The sequence below is a fragment of the Pelophylax lessonae genome (genome assembly GCF_965119305.1).
Source record: "Pelophylax lessonae genome assembly, chromosome: 5".
Classification (NCBI taxonomy): Eukaryota; Metazoa; Chordata; class Amphibia; order Anura; family Ranidae; genus Pelophylax; species Pelophylax lessonae.
The window spans coordinates 27869406-27892426 of NC_138772.1; positions in this window are offsets into that span (position 1 = coordinate 27869406).

Below are 23021 nucleotides of genomic sequence, written 5' to 3' on the forward strand. Positions count from 1 at the left end.
TTTAAGAATCTAAGCCGCCTCTCACATGTTTTGGGACGGGATTTTCCAGAACCTTCCGTATCCCCCTTTATGTAAGGGGGTCTGTGAGGGAATCCCCTCAGTTGGCTGGTGACTGCCGGGCGAGCTCCCCCTCAGAGTTGATATCACAGAGCTCGCCGGCATTCCCAGTCATGAAGTCTTTAGTGCGGCAGGTTCTGGAGAGAGCGGCTGAAGAGGGAGACGAAGAATGGCTCCGGAGCTGCCTGCTGCGGGTGGAAGAAGGACCATCGCAGATAGAGGGAGAAGAATTTCGAATGTTCTTACCATTCGGGGCCGACCTAGTGGAAGAGCCGGCTGACATGCAGAGTCTCGTTCCCTCACCAAAGGCACCAGCAGGAAGGAGTGCGGCTGCGAGACAAATACAGCGGAGCCGGCCTCCCAAATGCTCGGCCCCTTCAAGTCAAGCAGTAAGCCACCCAGCTTAGGAGAAGCATCCGGACGCAATGGCGGGGCCGAGAAGAAGCCGAAGAGGCCCGAAGAGGCGGAGGATTCCTTCACCATCCCCGCCACCTAGAGGTGAAAGGTGGGATAACACCTGGCCTCACACAAGCAGAGTAGCTAGAACAAGAGAGGATAGGGTTGCTAGGCAACCTAGGGAGTCTAGTAATAGACAAGGACCAGCTGAAGAGAGTGAGCTGAGCCAGGCTGTCAGTCCCCACAATAACCTAATTAGCTCAGAAGTACAACAGGAGGTGCCTCCTGCCAACCAGGCAGCTATGTTACCCACAAATGTTGGTGAGTTGGCACAAGTGAATGCTTTAAATATCTTACTTGAGTCATTATCAAAATTTTCAAATTGTTTAAGTGTTTCTTCTGCTTCCACTGTTAATAGTGTTCCTAATTTAAATGTTCAGAGTGCTGTTAATGTGTGGTCTCCGGTTAGTTCTAACCAAGCGGCTAATGTGGTAAGTAATGTTTCTTCTCTGGTCTCTTTTGCAGGTTGGACAGATGGTAGTCCTCGGGTTAATCAATTGGCACACATGGTCCCAGAGACATAATTAAAAGTGATGCCATGCGATATCTCGCCACTGGGTTACTATCTCCCTATTATAACAAAAGAAAACATTTGGAAGGGCGAATATGTTGATTTGCTTTCATTGTTACCTTCGGCTAAGGATTTTGCCTTTAAAAGTGATAAAAAAATCTGATGATTTACATGAGGATAACAGAAGGTGTCCAGTATATAGTTCATTTAATAATTGGCTACAAGCCGTTTGCATTTACTCAGCAGTATTGGGAGAAAAATTCCCGGAAAAATGCAGTTGCTTATTCCAACATCTTGAGCATATCCTGGAAGCTTATAAAAGTTTTGGCGGTTTGGGGTGGTTTTATTACGACGAGTCCTTCCACCAAAAATTATCTGTCTATCCCAGCCTGAAATGGGGGATGAAAGATGTGGGCCTGTGGCTAAATTTAATCATCCCTCAAAAGTTTACTCCTACGAAGCAGACGAATGCCACGCCTAATTTGTCAGTTTATCGGAAAGGCATTTGCTATGCTTTTAATGAGGCCCAGTGCAAGTGGGCAACAGCCTGCAAGTTTAAACATGAATGTTCATATTGTTCAGGTAATCAACCGACATCTAAGTGTTTCAAGAAGGCAAGTCAGCAAAATCAAGCAGCTAGGGATATTTTTTCAAAAAGCCTGCACTTCAGTGAGGCTGAAAATAGAAACATAGAATGTGTCGGCAGATAAGAACCATTTGGCCCATCTAGTCTGCCCAATATATCTGAATCCTATGAATAGTCCCTGGCCCTATCTTATATGAAGGATAGCCTTATGCCTATCCCATGCATGCTTAAACTCCTTCACTGTATTTGCAGCTACCACTTCTGCAGGAAGGTTATTCCATGCATCCACTACTCTCTCAGTAAAGTAATACTTCCTCATATTACTTTTAAACCTTTGCCCCTCTAATTTAAAACTGTGTCCTCTTGTGGTAGTTTTTCTTCTTTTAAATATGCTCTCCTCCTTTACCGAGTTGATTCCCTTTATGTATTTAAAAGTTTCTATCATATCCCCTCTGTCTCTTCTTTCTTCCAAGCTATACATGTTAAGGTCCTTTAACCTTTCCTGGTAAGTTTTTTCCTGCAATCCATGTACTAGTTTAGTAGCTCTTCTCTGAACTCTCTCTAGAGTATCTATATCCTTCTGGAGATATGGCCTCCAGTACTGCACACAATACTCCAAGTGAGGTCTCACCAGTGTTCTGTACAGCGGCATAAGCACTTCTCTCTTTCTACTGCTTATACCTCTCCCTATACATCCAAGCATTCTGCTGGCATTTCGTGCTGCTCTATTACATTGTCTTCCCACCTTTAAGTCTTCTGAAATAATTACTCCTAAATCCCTTTCCTCAGATACTGAGGTCAGGACTGTATCAAATATTCTATATTCTGCCCTTGGGTTTTTTCGCCCCAGGTGCATTATCTTGCACTTATCCACATTAAATTTCAGTTGCCAGAGTTCTGACCATTCTTCTAGTTTTCCTAAATCCTTTTCCATTTGGCGTTTCCCTCCAGGAACATCAACCCTGTTACATATCTTTGTGTCATCAGCAAAAAGACAAACCTTACCATCGAGGCCTTTTGCAATATCACTTATGAAGATATTAAACAAAATTGGTCCCAGTACAGATCCCTGGGGTACCCCACTGGTAACATGGCCTTGTTCTGAATGTTCTCCATTGATTACAACCCTCTGTTTTCTGTCACTCAGCCACTGCCTAATCCACTCAACAATATGGGAGTCCATGCTCAATGACTGCAGTTTATAGATAAGTCTTCTATGTGGGACAGTGTCAAAAGCCTTACTAAAATCTAGATATGCAATGTCTACTGCACCTCCACCGTCTATTATTTTAGTCACCCAGTCAAAAAAATCTATAAGATTTGTTTGACATGATCTCCCTGAAGTAAACCCATGTTGTTTTCATCTTGCAATCCATGGGATTTAAGATGTTCCACAATCCTATCCTTTAATAGGGTTTCCATTAATTTGCCTACTATTGATGTCAGACTCACTGGTCTATAGTTGCTCGATTCCTCCCTACTACCTTTCTTGTGAATGGGCACGACATTTGCCAATTTCCAATCTTCCGGGACGACTCCTGTTACTAATGATTGGTTAAATAAATCTGTTAATGGTTTTGCCAGCTCACCACTAAGCTCTTTTAATAATTTTGGGTGTATCTCATCAGGACCCTGTGACTTATTTGTCTTCACTTTAGACAGCAATCTTAGAACGTCTTCCTCTGTAAAGTGCACCCATGGCTCCTGTTATACCCAAACAGGGAAAAAGCGCAATTATTAATTAACGGTTTTTCGTCAGGATTCAAACCTCCATCATTCAACAGGTTGCAGGTTAGAAAAAAATCTAAAGTCACTATATCACTATATAGTCACTATATATTAAGGAAATCGAGGTGGGTCATATAGCAGGCCCCTTTTCACAACCTCCGTTTGTTCATTTCCGCATTTCCCCCTTAGGTTTAGTGCCCAAAAAAGAGCCTAATACATTTCGTATAATACATCATCTGTCATTCCCTAAAGGTGTGTCGTTGAATGATGAGATAGACCCTACTATATCTTCAGTGTCATATACCACGTTTGACGAGGCCATTAGCCTGATTAAGCAATATGGCACGGGGGCTCTCTTGGCAAAGGCAGACATTCAATCTGCGTTTAGGCTATTGCCCATCTCACCTGATTCTTTCAATTCTCAAGATTTCTATTTTGAAGGCTGCTATTTCTTTGATCGTTGCCTGCCCATGGGTTGCTCCCTGTGCTGTGCGTACTTTGAAGCCTTTGCCACCTTTTTACAATGGGTGTGTAACGCTCCTGCGTTTTATGTATGGTGTGGATTTTCAGCTGCAGAAATATTCCACTTCAGTAGTCATGTAAGAGAAACGCTGAGATACCATTCCCAACCCTCAATGACTCATCATGTGTGGATGATCTCAATTCAGCAAATAAATACACAACTCAATAAGATGTTTCCTAGAGTGACTTATGTATATAGTAACACAGTGATGATAGACTGAAGAGACAGGTTGGGTGGAGATGGTAGATGACAGACACTTGAAGGTAAGATAGTAGCAGATGGATGCAGATAGGTTTAGCAATCATGTATGGTAGCAGATGACAGAGTAGCAGGTGGACATACAAGAGAGATCAACCCAGTGACGGAATAGGTGGCAGTAGGCTCAAGAGCTAGCAATCTAGATATGCAGATGTGATAACAGTCCTTACTATGCAGAGCTAGATAGTGTAAGCTTTAGTATAAAGTTTATAGAGGTCTCCCCTGTGGGGTACTTATCACTAATAGCAATGTAGCCGAGGGGAGGTTCAGGAAGAGCGGATGATCCAGTAGCGGGATACAGGGATCAGCGCAGCGTGGTTCCGTCAGCGAGGTAGGCTTGCAAGCATGAGAGCTTCAAGCCAAGTTAGCATCAAGGTGCAAAGGTGTTTGAACGAACACATGTGAGTGAGAGCCGGCGATCTAAATAGCCATCCAGTCCGGCGCTCAGTGATGACAGCATCAGTCTTAAAGGGAAACACACCTATATGTGCTTCATCTATCTAGGTAGATGGAAAGCACCCGGAAATAATGTGATAGGAGGCACTGAGAGTGCCAGAACCTTACAGTACCCCCCCCCCCCCCCGTAAGGCCGGCTCCGGAAAGCCTCTAAGGCTGGTTGTCGATATAAAAATCGGGAAGAAAAAAAAAAAAAAAATGGTTGCCGATATGAGAATCGGATCAGGTTGGTAACCGATCTGAGAATCGGATCACTTGTTGCCGATATGAAAATCGGATCAGGTTGGTAACCGATGTGAGAATCGGATCACTTGTTGCCGATATGAGAATCGGATCAGGTTGGTAACCGATGTGAGAATCGGATCACTTGTTGCCGATATGAGAATCGGATCAGGTTGGTAACCGATCTGAGAATCGGATCACTTGTTGCCGATATGAGAATCGGATCAGGTTGGTAACCGATGTGAGAATCGGATCACTTGTTGCCGATATGAGAATCGGATCAGGTTGGTAACCGATCTGAGAATCGGATCACTTGTTGCCGATATGAAAATCGGATCACTTGTTGCCGATATGAGAATCGGATCACTTGTTGTTAGGGTGTCTGCTACATGAACCCCACACTAGAATCGGACGCATAACCATCCAAAGTAATCCTAGTAGTCCTAGCAACCAATGCTTCTTCAAACATCCTCAGATCCTTCCTACATACCACCGTGCCATTAGAAGCGCGTACGCAGTCAGGTGCAAGAATCTCAATGTTTTCATTGGAAGCTAAAAATGTGCTTGCAAAAATAGGAGTATCTATACCAACATCTGCCAATTTCTGGGTGTCCTTTTCTGATATAGAACGGGGACAGGGCTGGCAACAGCCTTGGTAATTTCCAGGCTGTTTTTCAGGGAAGACCCTTCGGATTCGCCTGGCCTCCATTGGGAGAGCCTTAGGCCTATGGGGTCTGGTTGGGCAGAATGTAATGAAATGTCCCCCTTCACCACAATAAAAACAAAGGCCACAGATTCTCCTGTGATCTCTTTTTTCTTGTAAGGACAACTTAGTATGTACGGCACCAATCTCCATAGGCTCCTCATCCATCTCTGTAGGATCAGGGTTCAAATGGGATGTGTCAGAGTGACAAGGCTGACTGTTTAAGGCAGGCTTGGACCATGACCAGGCAGGATCACCATATTTATTTGGTTTCCTTTTTTCCCTAGGTAGCCGGGGTCTGTGGTTACCTGGAGCGGGTTTAGGAGTGGGGTCAACGGCCGAAATCCGAAAAGAACTGGATAATGGCATTCCCATTTTTTCAGACTTCCTTTCTCGTAGTCTTCTATCTATGGTGATACTGAGTTGTATCAATGCATCCAGGGTTTTTGGCAGATCCGCTCGGGCGAGCTCGTCTTTAACGGCTTCTGATAGGCCAAGCCTAAATTGGGTTTTCAGAGATGCATCCTTCCATTCTGAATCAAGGGTCCATCTCTTGAATTCTGCGACAAAGTCTTCTACAGGTCTCCCACCTTGTTTCAAGGATCTTAATTGAAGATCGGCAGTACTCTGCCTATTGGGATCATCATATAGGCTAGTGAGTTCTGCTAGAAATAAGGCATAGGAGTTGAGAAGCTGGTCGTTTTTCTCAAAAAGAGAGTCTGCCCAGGCCCGAGGATCGCCTGTTAGGTAAGAAATAATAGTACAAACCTTAATGTGATCAGTAAGGTAGGTACGAGGTTTTAGCAAAAAAAGTAACTCACATGCGTTTTTAAATTCGCAAAATTTTTTGCGATCGCCTGTAAATACCAAGGGAGGATTTATCTTGGGTTCAGGGGACTGAGCAGAGGTAAGTTGTGTCAGTCTAATTACCTGCTGCGACAGAGCCTGATTGTCTTCTTTTAATTCAGCAAGTGCGTGTATTAACGCAGTTACTTGCTGTTTTAATTGTGTCACCTGAGTGGTTATTTCTGCTGAATCCATTTGTAGGTTCGTTCAATCTGTAACGCTCCTGCGTTTTATGTATGGTGTGGATTTTCAGCTGCAGAAATATTCCACTTCAGTAGTCATGTAAGAGAAACGCTGAGATACCATTCCCAACCCTCAATGACTCATCATGTGTGGATGATCTCAATTCAGCAAATAAATACACAACTCAATAAGATGTTTCCTAGAGTGACTTATGTATATAGTAACACAGTGATGATAGACTGAAGAGACAGGTTGGGTGGAGATGGTAGATGACAGACACTTGAAGGTAAGATAGTAGCAGATGGATGCAGATAGGTTTAGCAATCATGTATGGTAGCAGATGACAGAGTAGCAGGTGGACATACAAGAGAGATCAACCCAGTGACGGAATAGGTGGCAGTAGGCTCAAGAGCTAGCAATCTAGATATGCAGATGTGATAACAGTCCTTACTATGCAGAACTAGATAGTGTAAGCTTTAGTATAAAGTTTATAGAGGTCTCCCCTGTGGGGTACTTATCACTAATAGCAATGTAGCCGAGGGGAGGTTCAGGAAGAGCGGATGATCCAGTAGCGCGATACAGGGATCAGCGCAGCGTGGTTCCGTCAGCGAGGTAGGCTTGCAAGCATGAGAGCTTCAAGCCAAGTTAGCATCAAGGTGCAAAGGTGTTTGAACGAACACATGTGAGTGAGAGCCGGCGATCTAAATAGCCATCCAGTCCGGCGCTCAGTGATGACAGCATCAGTCTTAAAGGGAAACACACCTATATGTGCTTCATCTATCTAGGTAGATGGAAAGCACCCGGAAATAATGTGATAGGAGGCACTGAGAGTGCCAGAACCTTACAGGGTGATGGTTCATGAATCAGGTTGTCAAGGAGTTCTACACTACTTAGATGACTTTCTTTTTGCAGGTCCTCCTGATTCTAACCTTTGCTTATTGTTGTTGAAGTTATTTTCTCTTATTTGTAACCATTTCGGTTTTCCGCTGGCAGAAGATAAAACGGTCCTTCCCAAAACTACGATTTAATTTTTAGGTATCTCAATCGATACAGTAGTGGGTGAGTTTCAGTTGCCGGGTGAAAAAATTGTTAAGATTCAGGCTTTAATAAACTGTTTTTGCATCGGCGCAAAATTCTTTTAAAAGAGCTGCAATCTTTGTTAGGGTTGCTAGCCTTCGCGTCACGTATTATACCCGTAGGAAGAATTTTTTCCAGACGCTTGTCTTTACCCATGTCCGGCTTGAAATCCCCCTTTTCTCATATCAGATTGACCATGGATTTAAAGGAAGATCTGCTAGTATGGTCACGTTTTCTAAATGATTATAATGGTCGTTCCTTTTTTCAAAGTGACTGGGTATTTTCGGCGGACCTTAAATTATTTACGGATGCAGCAGGCTCTTTAGGATTTGCTGCAGTCTGGGATACTCATTGGTGCTGTGGGCCATGGCCTTCTTCATGGGTTGAAAGTAAAATTACAAAGAATATAGTCTTATTAGAATTATTCCCGATTGTTGTGGCTCTGAAACTTTGGGGTTCAAATTTCAAGGATAGAAGAATTCTAGTTCATTCGGATAACAGAGGAGTTTTGTACGCAATTAATTGCCTATCATCTAAATCCACATTAGTAATAAAACTCCTCCGTTATTTGGTATTCTTGTGCTTAATATTAAACATCTGGATAAAGGTCAAATATATATGTTCCGGGTGTGACAAACTGCATTGCTGACTCTTTGTCTCGTTTCCAGATCTCTTGTTTCAGAGAACTCCATCCGAACGCGGATCTGGTGGGATCTCATTGCCCGGATCACCTGTGAAACTTAATCTAGATCCAGTTTATGCTGCGATAAAGTGCTCGGTTGCCCCTCATACATGGGTGGACTATTGGTCCGCATGGCAAAGATGGTTGTTATTCTGCAATGATATGGGCATAACATCAGGACCTCCTACCTAGCAGGATATTTTGGCTTTTTTATGTAAACTAATGAATCTTCAGCTGTCATATAACCACATTAGTAAAATTTTAGTGGGTGTTTCGTTTTTTCTTAAATTAAAGAATTTAGCAGGTTGTAGTAGTTTTTTCTCAGTTAGACAAGCCCTTAAGGGATATAAAAAGACGACATTTGCGCCTGACACACGTAGGCCCTTATCTCTGGACTGGACTGTGGTTGGCTTCGTCTGTTATTTGCTTTTCGGATTATGAAGCTAAACTTTTTTTGGCAGCTTTTGTTTTATGTTTTTTTTCTGCGCTTTGTGTATCTGAGTTAGTTGCGGAGAACAGAGGGGGCCAAACAGGTCTTAAGGCTAATGAAGTTATTTTAGGTGTAGATAGTGTACAAGTATAAATTCGTCAATCAAAAACTGATCAGTTAAAAAAAGGGTCATTGGCTTCATCTGGCTGCCTGTGGGGATCCTTGCATATGCCCTTGTTTGGTTCTTAACAGGTATTTAGATGTCAGACCAATTTCTGCAGACAAATTTTTCATTCATTTGGATGGCTCAGCAGTTACAAAGTTTCAGTTTTCATGCTCATTCCTTTAGGATAGGTGCTGCCATGGAAGCAGCCAGGTTAGATTTGGATGAATCTATTATCAAAATGTTGGGAAGATGGGAGTCAAAAAGGTTTAATTTGTGTATCAGACCTAATCTATCTGTTTAATCCCGTAGGTTCCAAGTTCTCAGTATGGATCGTTGGACATTCCTTCATTCATTGGGCACACAAAAGAGCAGCACATCGTTGTTATACTGAGAATTTATCATTAAAGGATGACCAATTTCTTGTTTTTTGGAAAGGGGTTAGAGGTTTGAAATGGGCTAATCTTTCTGCTTTAATTTACAGATTATATAACGTTTGGCCTTCACCGTCCATACTAATATTACACTTGGGGGGAAATGATGTTGGAGTTTTAAAATCGCTATATTTGTTATTCAAGATTAGGGTTGAGTGAACATTTTACTGTATGTTCGGGATACAGTCCGTTGTTCGATAATGTTATTTCATGTTTTGGCGCGGTTTTAATGGCGCGGTTTCAACAGCTGCAAGGCAGCCAATCAGCAAGCGTTTAACTAGTGTGCCCTTAGAAGCCATCACAGCCATGCTTACTAATGGCATGGCTGTGATTGGCCAGTGCAGCATGTGACCCAGCCTCTATATAAGCTGGAGTCACATAGCGCCGCACGTCACTCTGCTCTAACTATACTGGGGACAGCTTCCTGCTGCTGCTGAAGGAGAGATAGGAGATTATTGTAGGGGCAGGCTGGAGATTGCTTTCAGGGAAAGAATAGGAAGAATCTTCTTTAATCAGACAGCAATCAACATTGATTGTATTGTGTGGGGGTGCAGTGCATGATCTTTTTGCCCTGACCTGAGCCCAGTGAGGAGGAGGGAGAAAAAAAAACTTTTATCAGTCTGTTAGGTGGGCGGCGTGCGGCGTGCGGCGTGCGGCACGTAGCAGCCATTTAATGCAAGCTCAGTGCATATGTGTCTGCTTAATCTGGATTTAAAAAAGAAAAAAAACTTTTTTACTTCATATTTTACTTTGACATACAGCGTTTAGATATGGAAATAAAGGTGATGGCGTTGCTTGATCTATAAAGTGCAAAAAATATTGAAATATATAAATGAGTATGTTGTATATCATACACGGATGTGATTTGAGGAATAAATATATAAATTATGTGCAATGTGAATAATTGTGAATGTAAAAATCAGTAGTTAAGGTGAAATATAAAAATAATAATAGTTATAGTGAAATATATAAAATGGCCACCAGAGGGCGCAATATAAAATGCAAGGTGCTAATAGATGAATAAATATACGTAAATATATATATATATACCCAGCAATAAATATATAACAATCTAAATGAATAAATAATTGATCAGCAGGAAATGTAATACAGTGTAAGCAACCTTGAATAAAATGTGAAAGTGCTAATTAGGAATGTGAGCACAAAATAATAAATAAATAAATAAGTGGATTGGTAAATATAAATTGTGATAGGTGAAAACGTAAGTAGTACTATGTGAATGCAATGGATAAATAATAAAAAAATATAAAAAATATTAAAAAATATAAAAAATATTAAAAAATAATAAAAAATAAAAAAATGTGCGGGAAACTCTTAGACAAGATGAATGTGCGGGAAATTTTTTAAACAAAGTGCAACAGGAGGTGGTATTCAATCAGTTCATAAAGATAAGTCCATAAAATATTGGATGTGCCCAGAGAGATGAGTGAGCAATATCTTACGGTGAACCCCAAGGTGGGTGACTGGCGAGGTGCGGGGTGACCCCTAATAGAAAGCCTACTAACCAGATGTACCCACCCCACACAGGGGTATAGAGCAGGTACTATGGATGTGTCTCGCTGGTCCTTGCTCTAGGTAGCAGTTCCCTTCTGTACGGGTGGTGGTGTAATGTATGGTCCACGGGGTTCTCAGATATCCCAAAGTGGGGTCTGATAGTGGGGTCCTATCCCAATGATATAGGGTCCAGCGGTCCCTATATCATTGGGATAGGACCCCACTACCAGACCCCACTTTGGGATATCTGAGAACCCCGTGGACCATACATTACACCTCCACCCGTACAGAAGGGAACTGCTACCTAGAGCAAGGACCAGCGAGACACATCCATAGTACCCGCTCTATACCCCTGTGTGGGGTGGGTACATCTGGTTAGTAGGTTTTCTATTAGGGGTCACCCCGCACCTCGCCAGTCACCCACCTTGGGGTTCACCGTAAGATATTGCTCACTCATCTCTCTGGGCACATCCAATATTTTATGGACTTATCTTAATGAACTGATTGAATACCACCTCCTGTTGCACTTTGTTTAAAAAATTTCCCGCACATTTATCTTGTCTAAGAGTTTCCCGCACATTTTTTTATTTTTTATTATTTTTTAATATTTTTTATATTTTTTAATATTTTTTATATTTTTTATTATTTATCCATTGGATTCACATAGCACTACTTACGTTTTCACCTATCACAATTTATATTTACCAATCCACTTATTTATTTATTTATTATTTTGTGCTCACATTCCTAATTAGCACTTTCACATTTTATTCAAGGTTGCTTACACTGTATTACATTTCCTGCTGATCAATTATTTATTCATTTAGATTGTTATATATTTATTGCTGGGTATATACAGGTCCTTCTCAAAAAATTAGCATATTGTGATAAAGTTCATTATTTTCTGTAATGTACTGATAAACATTAGACTTTCATATATTTTAGATTCATTACACACAACTGAAGTAGTGCAAGCCTTTTATTGTTTTAATATTGATGATTTTGGCATACAGCTCATGAAAACCCAAAATTCCTATCTCAAAAAATTAGCATATCATGAAAAGGTTCTCTAAACGAGCTATTAACCTAATCATCTGAATCAACTAATTAACTCTAAACACCTGCAAAAGATTCCCGAGGCTTTTAAAAACTCCCAGCCTGGTTCATTACTCAAAACCGCAATCATGGGTAAGACTGCCGACCTGACTGCTGTCCAGAAGGCCATCATTGACACCCTCAAGCAAGAGGGTAAGACACAGAAAGAAATTTCTGAACGAATAGGCTGTTCCCAGAGTGCTGTATCAAGGCACCTCAGTGGGAAGTCTGTGGGTAGGAAAAAGTGTGGCAGAAAACGCTGCACAACGAGAAGAGGTGACCGGACCCTGAGGAAGATTGTGGAGAAGGACCAATTCCAGACCTTGGGGTACCTGCGGAAGCAGTAGACTGAGTCTGGAGTAGAAACATCTAGAGCCACCGTGTACAGGCGTGTGCAGGAAATGGGCTACAGGTGCCGCATTCCCCAGGTCAAGCCACTTTTGAACCAGAAATAGCGGCAGAAGCGCCTGACCTGGGCTACAGAGAAGCACCACTGGACTGTTGCTCAGTGGTCCAAAGAACTTTTTTCGGATGAAAGCAAATTTTGCATGTCATTCGGAAATCAAGGTGCCAGAGTCTGGAGGAAGACTGGGGAGAGGGAAATGCCAAAATGCCTGAAGTCCAGTGCCACAGTCAGTGATGGTCTGGGGTGCCATGTCAGCTGCTGGTGTTGGTCCACTGTGTTTTATCAAGGGCAGGGTCAATGCAGCTAGCTATCAGGAGATTTTGGAGCACTTCATGCTTCCATCTGCTGAAAAGCTTTATGGAGATGAAGATTTCATTTTTCAGCACGACCTGGCACCTGCTCACAGTGCCAAAACCACTGGTAAATGGTTTACTGACCATGGTATTACTGTGCACAATTGGCCTGCCAACGCTCCTGACCTGAACCCCATAGAGCATCTGTGGGATGTTGTGAAGAGAAAGTTGAGAGATGCAAGACCCAACACTCTGGATGAGCTCAAGGCCGCTATCGAAGCATCCTGGGCATCCATAACACCTCAGCAGTGCCACAGGCTGATCGCCTCCATGCCACGCCGCATTGAAGCAGTCATTTCTGCAAAAGGATTCCCGACCAAGTATTGAGTGCATAACTGAACATAATTTTTTGAAGGTTGACTTTTTTTGTATTAAAAACACTTTTCTTTTATTGGTCGGATGAAATATGCTAATTTTTTGAGATAGGAATTTTGGGTTTTCATTAGGGCTGGTAAAAATAATCGGCGCATCGATGCATCGCGATGCGTCCACCCGCGATTCTGCAGCGATGCGGACCCCTCCAATAATCAATTTCTGGCTCCTCCCCCTCCCTCCCTCTTCTGGCTCCTCCCCCTCCCTCCCTCTACTGTCATTGCTGGATAAGACGCATGTAGGCGTCCGCTTCCCGCCTAGCTCTCCTGCGCAACAGCTCTGCTTGCTTCCGGCTACAACCACCAAGTTACGGACACCATGCAAATGGCGGGAAAGGCTCCTCCCGCAGCGGTGAAGCGCTCCCTTTGAAAAAATCCCTTTGAAAGCTGACCGACGATCGCTCTTTGAGGAAACTACTGATGGGGGTAAGGAGTTAATTTTAAAGCCTAAAAGGGCTCTTGCTTAGCTGATGGGACGATCGTTCTTTGGGGAATCTATTGATGGGTGGAAGGAATTAATTTTAAAGCCTAAAAGGACTCTTGCTTAGCTGATGGGGAAACCCACTAACAATATATAAGGCTGATTTACACATTGAACCCTACTCCAAAGAGACTGCCTCAACTCTCTGAGCAATCTGCATTCTATGGCTGGATTTTGTGTCAGTGGAATTTCCCTGACAACTGGAATAGGAGTGCATTGCTATTACAATCCTTGAGTAATCTGCAATTTATGGCTGAATTCGGTCATTGGAATTCTTCTGACAACTTGAATTAGGAGTGCACTGCTGCTATGTGGAGTCCAAGTAACTGAGTATGAAACCTATATCATGAAAGGCAACCTGTTTAAACCTTTCAGAATTCTTGTGATTTAATTGGGGAAATTTGCAAAGTTTCTACTTAGATTGCCTTGCAGCTTTGTTGATTACTTCTGGGACTACATCCATTACCAAACTAAATCTATTACCAGTGGAGTACTTTACATAGATGTCTAGAATCAAGGAAAAGTACATTAGATTATGAGCTAGAGACTGCCATGCCTGAGTTGATCTCTTAGGTTTGGGGATATTTTCTCCAAATTAGCCAGAAAATTAACTACTTGTTTAGAGCTTTGATATTTGCTCTTGATACCATCTCCTGTATCATGTCTGCAGTCTCTAACCGTCTCCGGTATCATGTCTGCAGTCTCTGACCATCTCCTGTATCATGTCTGCAGTCTCTGACCTTCTCCTGTATCATGTCTGCAGTCTCTGATCTTCTCCTGTATCATGTCTGCAGTCTCTGACCTTCTCCTGTATCATGTCTGCAGTCTCTGACCTTCTCCTGTATCATGTCTGCAGTCTCTGATCTTCTCCTGTATCATGTCTGCAGTCTCTGATCTTCTCCTGTATCATGTCTGCAGTCTCTGACCTTCTCCTGTATCATGTCTGCAGTCTCTGACCTTCTCCTGTATCATGTCTGCAGTCTCTGATCTTCTCCTGTATCATGTCTGCAGTCTCTGATCTTCTCCTGTATCATGTCTGCAGTCTCTGACCTTCTCCTGTATCATGTCTGCAGTCTCTGACCTTCTCCTGTATCATGTCTGCAGTCTCTGATCTTCTCCTGTATCATGTCTGCAGTCTCTGACCTTCTCCTGTATCATGTCTGCAGTCTCTGATCTTCTCCTGTATCATGTCTGCAATCTCTGACCTTCTCCTGTATCATGTCTGCGGTCTCTGACCCTCTCCTGTAGTGTGTCTGCGGTCTCTGACCCTCTCTTGTAGTGTGTCTGCGGTCTCTGACCCTCTCCTGTAGTGTGTCTGCGGTCTCTGACCCTCTCGTGTAGTGTTTCTGTGGTCTCTGACCCTCTCCTGTAGTTTGTCTGTGGCCTCTGACCCTCTCTTGTAGTTTGTCTGTGGCCTCTGACCCTCTCTTGTAGTGTGTCTGTGGCCTCTGACCCTCTTCTGTAGTGTTTAGGGGGGAGCCTTGAGCTTTTTGACAGATAAAATAACCATGGGCATTAATCGTGATGCATCGCGGAATCGAATCGTATCGAATCGTGACCCTAATAATCGTATTCGAATCGAATCGTGAGGTAAGTGAAGATGCACAGCCCTAGTTTTCATGAGCTGTATGCCAAAATCATCAATATTAAAACAATAAAAGGCTTGCACTACTTCAGTTGTGTGTAATGAATCTAAAATATATGAAAGTCTAATGTTTATCAGTACATTACAGAAAATAATGAACTTTATCACAATATGCTAATTTTTTGAGAAGGACCTGTATATATATTTACGTATATTTATTCATCTATTAGCACCTTGCATTTTATATTACGCCCTCTGGTGGCCATTTTATATATTTCACTATAACTATTATTATTTTTATATTTCACCTTAACTACTGATTTTTACATTCACAATTATTCACATTGCACATAATTTATATATTTATTCCTCAAATCACATCCGTGTGTGATATACAACATACTCATTTATATATTTCAATATTTTTTGCACTTTATAGATCAAGCAGCGCCATCACCTTTATTTCCATATACATACTTATATAGCCTTTGGCTATAGTCTAAGGTAGGCTGCAGCTTTTCTGTGCAATTACCTTTTCTACAAATCCTCTGATAGCCTTAGCGCGGATTTATCTATATTCACATACAGCGTTTAGACACTGCTTTTCTAATCTGCTCTTCAAAAAGCACCAATGTAAGGGAAAAAAAAATATTTTTCAGTTTTTAGGGAAAAAAAAATATTTTTCAGTTTTTCATTCAAATGGGTTTTTATTTATTCAATAGCGGAATAGAACAACAACAGTATCCAACCTGTTAGGCGTGCGGCGTGTAGCAGCCATGTAATGCAAGCTCAGTGCATATGTGTCTGCTTAATCTGGATTTAAAAAAAAAAAAAACTTTTTTCCATCATATTTTACTGTGACTTACAGCGTTTAGACACTGCAGTTCTAATCTGCTATTCAACAAGCACCAATTAAGGGGACAATTATTTTTCAGTTTTTCATTCATACTTTACTGTGACACTGTCATACAGCGTTTAGACACTTTTATGCTAATCTGCTCTTCAAAAATCACCAATTAAAGGGAAAAATAAAAAAATTAATTCATAGTTACAGTGAGATACAACCATTGGATACTGTTGCTGTATTCCGCTTTGCAATAAAAATAAATTTAGGGGAAAAAATGAAATTGCAGCCTAGTCTGCATATGTTACAGTGAAATACACCCATTGGATACTGCTGTTGTATTCCGCTTTGCAATAAAAACCCATTTAGGGAAAAAAAAAAATTGCAGCCTAGTCTGCATATGTTACAGTGAGATACACCTATTGGATGCTGTTGTTGTATTCCGCTTACCAATAAAAACCCATTTAGGGGGAAAAAAAAAATTGCAGACTAGTCTGCATATGTTACAGTGAGATACACCCATTGGATACTGCTGTTGTATTCCACTTTGCAATAAAAACCCATTTAGGGGAAAAAAATAAATTGTAGCCTAGTCTGCATATGTTACAGTGAGATACACCCATTGGATACTGTTGTTGTATTTCGCTTATCAATAAAAACCCATTTAGGGGAAAAAAAATAAATTGAGGCCTAGTCTGCATATGTTACAGTGAGATACACCCATTGGATACTGTTGTTGTATTCCGCTTATCAATAAAAACCCATTTAGGGGGAAAAAATACATTGCGACCTAGTCTGTTTATGTTACAGTGAGATACACCCATTGGATACTGCTGTTGTATTCCACTTTGCAATAAAAACCCATTTAGGGGAAAAAAATAAATTGTAGCCTAGTCTGCATATGTTACAGTGAGATACACCCATTGGATACTGTTGTTGTATTTCGCTTATCAATAAAAACCCATTTAGGGGAAAAAAAATAAATTGAGGCCTAGTCTGCATATGTTACAGTGAGATACACCCATTGGATACTGTTGTTGTATTCCGCTTATCAATAAAAACCCATTTAGGGGGAAAAAATACATTGCGACCTAGTCTGTTTATGTTACAGTGAGATACACCCATTGGATACTGCTGTTGTATTCTGCTTCTCAATAAAAAGCCATTTAGGGGAAAAAAAATTTAATTGCGGCCTAGTCTGCATATGTTACAGTGAGATACACCCTTTGGATACTGTTGTTGTATTCCGCTTATCAATAAAAACTAATTTAGAGGGAAAAAAAATTAATTGGGGCCTAGTCTGCATATGTTACAGTGAGATACACCCATTGGATACTGCTGTTGTATTCTGCTTTGCAATAAAAACCCATTTAGGGGAAAAAAAATTAAATTGCAGCCTAGTCTGCATATGTTACAGTGAGATACAGCCATTGGATACTGCTGTTGTATTCCGCTTTGCAATAAAAAAACATTCAGGGGAAAAAAAATTAATTGCGGCCTAGTCTGCATATGTTACAGTGAGATACACCCTTTGGATACTGTTGTTGTATTCCGCTTATCAATAAACACCCATTTAGGAGAAGATCCAAAATTAGATAAATATGAGAAGAAGGTCAAATAAGGGACGTGGCCTGGGTCGTGGTGCTGCTGGTGGAGCTCCTGTTGCAAGGAGAGGAGGTGGTCGATCTGTGCCAGCTACATGCACAAGTGAAACACCTTCCTCAGGTATGAGTAGGCGACAGAACCTGCAGCAGTATTTGGCAGGGCCTAATGCGCCTCTACAAATGTTGAGGCCAGAACAAGTACAGGCGATAGTAGATTGGGTTGCTGACAGTACCTCCAGTTCCTTCACATTGTCTCCCACCCAGTCTTCTGCTGAAAGGTCAGAGTTGGCACCTGAAGCCGATGTCCATCAATTTTTCACCTCACCCCCTTGCAAATCAGCCAAGCAGTCTGAGCCCCAAGTCATGCAGCAGTCTCTTCTTCTTTTTGATGACTCTGTTAGCATGGTTTCCCAGGGCCATCCACCTAGCCCTGCCCCAGAAGTGGAAGAGACTGAGTGCACCGATGCCCAACACCTTATGTCTCAAGATGAGTACATGGGATGACCATTGCAGCACATCTCGAATGATGACAAAACACAGGTGCCAACTGCTGTGGAATTCCGAATTGTGGAGACTGACAAGGAGGGCAGGGGTGAAGACTGGGTGGAAGACGATGTGGAGGACGATGAGGTCCTCGACCCCACATGGAATGAACGTCATGCAGGTGAACTGAGTGGTTTGGAGGAAGAGGCGGTGGTCGCAGAGAGCCACCAGCACAGCAGAAGAGGGAGCAGGGTGCAAAAGCGGAGCGGCCGTGCCCTAGACAGTATGCCTGCTACTGCCCAACGCAGCAAGGGACAGAGCACACAAAAGTCAGCTCAAAGGAGTTCCCTAGCATGGCAGTTATTCAGACAATGTGATGATGACAGGCAGAGATGTATAGTAACTAAGTAGAACTACTTCACTACTGCACTTAAGTACGGAAAGGCGGTATCTGTACTTTCCTAGAGTAGAATTTTTTTCTCCTACTTCCACTTTTACTTCACTACATTTTTTCAATGATTTCAATACTTCTACTCCAATATTTTTAGATGGCAGGTTTCATGAAGCTCAAAACATGTGTATTATCAGCGCATACGAAAATAAAAGCTACTGTATGTATAAATAAAAGCTGCATTTGAAATAATAAAAAACAATATGATGTTCAAACGTTTGACTTCTTTCTTTAATAACTACATAACACAGTACTTGTACTTTTACTTTCAGTACTTGAGTAGCATTTTTTTTTAAAAAACTACTGGTACTTTTACTTTCAGTACTTGAGAAGCAAAATTAAAAAAAAAAACTACTTGCAATACTTAAGTACAAAAAATGTTGAATACTTTAGTACTTCTACTCAAGTCACTTTTTGATAGAGCACTTCCACTTCTACTCAAGTCACTTTTTGATCGAGCACTTGTACTTTTACTCAAGTATGGGTTTTGAGTACTTTATACAACTCTGATGACAGGACACGAGTGGTTTGCACGCTCTGCAATCAGAGCCTGAAGCGAGGCATAAACCTTCTCAATCTGAGCACAACCTGCATGACCAGGCATCTAAGTGCAAAGCACGAGCTGCAGTGGAGTGTACACCTCAAACACCAAGAAAGGTCTCTGGCTCCTCCTGCTTCCTCTTCTGTTGCTGCAGTCTCGGCCTCTTCATCCACCTCTGTAGTGACAGTGGCACCTGCCACCCCGCAAACAGAGGACCCGCCAGCAACATCACCACCTGGGTCAACAACAACCATCTCCACAATGTCCCGTGGAAGCGTTCGTTCAGCTTTCTATCTCCCAAACACTGGAGCGGAAGAGGAAGTACCCCCCTACCCACCCGCGATCCCTGGCCCTGAATGCCAGCATTTCCAAATTCCTGGCCTTTGAAATGCTGTCATTCCGGCTGGTGAAGACGCAGAGTTTTAACCGCTTGCCGACCGCCGCAAGTACATTTACTGCGGCAGTCAGCCCCTCCTGGGCAAAGCGTTGCTCGCCCAGGAGCCTGTAGGGAGCGAGCGCACGCCGCCAGAGCCGCGCTCCTGCCCCCGCTCATTCACGGCCATCCCTGCACTCGTTCCCTGCCTAGCCAGGGCGTGTGACCGGCGGCTCCGATGTTCGCCGGCCACTCGCGATCTCCTGCTGGAGAGGGAGAAAGGCAGGCGGCTGATGTAAACAAAGCCGTCTTTCATTCTCTGTAACTGCAGAGACTATACGATCCTGCTATGTAGGATCGTATGTCTCTGTGGTTACATCAAAAGCCACGCCCCTTGATGGTTAAAAGCATGCCCCTAGGGACACACTTAACCCCTGGATCTCTAATAAAGTTAATCCCTTCCCTGCCAGTGTCATTTTTACAGTAACAGTGCGTATGTATAGCACTGATTACTGTATTAATGTCACTGGTATCCCAAAAAGTGTCAAAAATGTTAGTCAGGGGTCCGATCTGTCCGCCACAATGTTGCAGTCCCGCAAAAAGAAACGCAGATCGCCGCAATTACTAGTTAAAAAAAAAAAAGCAATAAAAATGACATAAATCTTTACTTTAGTTAGTAAACGCAATAACTTTTACGTAAACCAATCAAAATAGGCTTATTGCGATTTTTTTTACTAAAAATACGTAGCAGAAAAAAATTCTTAAATGTTAAAAAATTTTGATTTTTACATTTTTTTTTGGGGGGGGGGGGATTTCATATAAAAAGATTTTAAAAATATTGTTATTTTTTCAAAATTGACGCATTTTTTTGTTTATAGCGCAAAAAATAAAAATTGCACAGGTGATCAAATACCACCAAAAGAAAGCCCTGTTTGTGGGAAAAAAAGGACGTCAATTTCATTTGGGTACTGCGTTGAACGACCGCGCAATTGTCCGTTAAAGTCACGCAGTGCCGAATCGCAAAATAGGTCCTGGTCTTTGAGCAGCCAAATCCTCCGGGGCTTAAGTGGTTAAAAGCCTTATGGTGGTGGCTATCCCACAGTACATTATTCCCAGCCATCACCACTTTTCCAGGCAAGCCATCCCTTCCCTGCACAACCAAGTAGGTGACAAAATCAGGTGTGCCCTGCGCAACGCCATCTGTGGCAAGGTCCACCTAACTACGGATACGTGGACTAGTAAGCACGGTCAGGGACGTTATATCTCCCTAACAGCACACTGGGTAAATGCAGTGGCAGCTGGGCCTGAGGCGGATAGCAGTTTGGCGCATGTCCTTCCACCATCGAGGATTGCAGGGCGCTTCAGTTTGCCTCCTGTTCCTAACTCCTCCTACTCCGCTTCCTCATTTTCTACCGCCTCCTCTTCCGGTCAGCGTAACACCTTCACCACCAATTTCAGCTAAGCCAGGGGTAAACTACAGCAGGCAGTTTTAAAATCCGTGCAGGAGTTGTGGAGGGGCATTCAACAGCAGACCGATGAGTGGTTGCTGCCAGTGAGCCTCAAGCCCAGCCTGGTGGTGTGCGATAAGGGGCGAAAATCTCGTAGCAGCTCTGGGCCTAGCCGGTTTGACACACATCCCTTGCCTGGCGCATGTGCTGAATTTTGTGGTGCAGAGGTTCCTTAGAAATTACCCCGATATGTCAGAGCTGCTGCAGAAAGTGCGGGACGTCTGTGCGCACTTTCGGCGTTCTCACCCTGCTGCTGCTCGCCTGTCAGCGCTGCAGCGTTCCTGCTCACCGCCTCATATGTGACATGCCCACAAGGTGGAACGAACCCAGACTTTTTTTTTCAAGTTCGGCTGGACATCCAGGTGTTCGATCAACTCTAGTAGTAAGTTATAAATGACAATAATCTATGCAGTGAGAGATGTTTTGTAGATAAACCACGGATGCCACTTAAGGTCATATAACCTTTTGGTGTTATTTACTGAATGGTGTAAGTATTCCATTGATTTTGATATCCTCAATCCTTGCAAGAATTTGTCGGAATGGGACTATAGCTTCCTTCCAGTGCCGAGCTATCGTCCAATGTGTAGCTACACAGATGGTGTGAATCAACTGTGGAAGGGGCGGATGAATATCTGGTATACTTTGGAAAAGTAAACAATTAAAGTGAGTAAGTGAGAAATTTCTACCTACTAGTTTATTGACAAGGACTTCAGTCCATGTATACTAAATTCTGTCACATTCCCCAAAGATATTTAAAAAAAGTGCCATGAAGAGCGCACCCTCTAAAATAGTTTGGTGAAACATCAGGGAAAGTCCTGTTTAAATGAACAGGTATATAATACCATCTAGTAAAGAGTTTTATTGCCGTCTCTCTTACTGTCAAAGACTTGGTTAATTTCCGTAAATTCCCCCACATCGAAACCCAATCAGATATCTGGGTATGAAGCTCTAACTCCCATTTCTGTAGGGAAGTTTCACCTCAGGATCAGGGGAACTGAGGTCATTATAGATGATTGAGATTAAACCTTTACCTCTTGGGTTTGTGGAACAAATGTGTTCAAAAATGGTCAAAGAGGATCTGGTAGGTTTAGAATAGTAGGATTCAAAAGATTGTTTGATAAGTTTGGAATTTGGTTCTTCAATGTGGGGTATATTTTTAGAAATAGAGAGTGTGTCAAAAGAGGGGAGTATGCCCCCGTCATATCAATCTGATATCCTATTAATATCACCTTTAATCCACCATCCAAACAAACCTGGAGATCTGTAGGCTTCCTAAAATCTAGGATCACCCAAAAATGAAGCCCATGGTGGGGGGCAAGAGACTAGTGACCATCCCTTTTTACTTTTGTTCAATAGTGTGATAGAATTTGATGCAATATTGTTGCGGGAGGAGATAATTTCCATTTGTCCATAGTAAGTTTGGGAGATAATATGGAGTGATAGAAATACTCTCAATGGCTAGCCATGGGATTGTGGGATTAGGAATGTTCCATTGGGATAACTGGTTGAGCCTACTAGAGACATAATACAACCAGAGTTGAGGTAGTCCCAGCCCTCCTGATCTATGTGATTGATAAAGGATATTTTTGGTATATCTGGGTTGTTTATTGATCCTTATAAATTTGTTGATTGGATTTTAGTGATATACCTTTTAGAGAGTGTAATTGGAAGCGGTCTGAAAAGATAGAGGAGTTTAGGGAGTACGTTCATCTTAATTGCTGTAATCCTACCGAGGAATGAAAGAAAATATGAAGATCAGATTTTAAAGTATGACGAATTTTAGTAATAAAAAGGGGGAAGTTACACTGAAATAATAAATCATATCTGTTGGGAAGTTGGATCCCTAGATAAGGTATTACATTATCATACCAGGTAAATTAGAAATTATTTTTCAAGGAGTCTAATTCTATAGTGGTAAAATTAAGTGGTAGTGCAATGGATTTGGAGACAATGATTTTGAGGCCTGAAATATTTGCAAATGTATCTAATATGTTTAGTAAGTTAGGGATAGAGGTTAATGGGTTAGAGAGGAACAGTAAGGCATCATCTGCATATAAACAAATTTTAAAGTTAGTATTCCCCTTAATGCAGTGGCG